Source organism: Schistocerca nitens, chromosome 3 (assembly GCF_023898315.1).
Source record: "Schistocerca nitens isolate TAMUIC-IGC-003100 chromosome 3, iqSchNite1.1, whole genome shotgun sequence".
Classification (NCBI taxonomy): domain Eukaryota; kingdom Metazoa; phylum Arthropoda; class Insecta; order Orthoptera; family Acrididae; genus Schistocerca; species Schistocerca nitens.
This window is the reverse complement of record NC_064616.1, coordinates 67,643,135-67,643,794: the sequence shown is the minus strand read 5'-3', so window position 1 is coordinate 67,643,794 and position 660 is coordinate 67,643,135.

Here is a 660-nt window from a genome sequence, read left to right as displayed (position 1 = left end):
TGGCGAATTGCCACTCACCTACCGGCGCGATATACTGCTTTGTCGGTATGCCTGTCGGCTACTGTCAATGCCCGACCATCCTTCTTATCGTTCCTTTTTTGACGACTCTCTTGACCTTCAATACGGGTTGTATGTCTCTGCCTTGCTACCCCCTGGAGTTCGCTTTCGTCGCCTCCTTCAACACCTTGATTTTTCACTCCCTGCAACCTTCCGAGTGGGCGAGAGCCGCACGCCACCTTGGCTCCAGGCTCAGGTCCGCGTTCACCTCGACCTCAGCTCGCTCCCAAAAGAGGTCACCCACGGTTCGGTCTACCACTCCCGTTTTTTGGAACTTCGTTCGCAGTTCAACAACATGACTTTCATTTATACAGATGGCTCTAAGACCAATGACGGGGTCGGGTGTTCCTTTATTGTCGGGGCACAAAGTTTCAAATACCGGCTCTATGGCCATTGTTCGGTCTTCACAGGCTGCCACCGACAGTCTGCTTATGTCATCTGCTCCGATTCCCTGAGCTCCATCCAGAGCCTCAGTGATCCGTATCCGGTTCACCCTTTCGTGCACCGGATCCAACGCTCTCTTCAGCAGCTGGTGGACGTCGGTTCTCCGGTTAGCTTTATGTGGGTCCCTGGCCATGTCGGTATCCCTGGGAACGAAGCTGC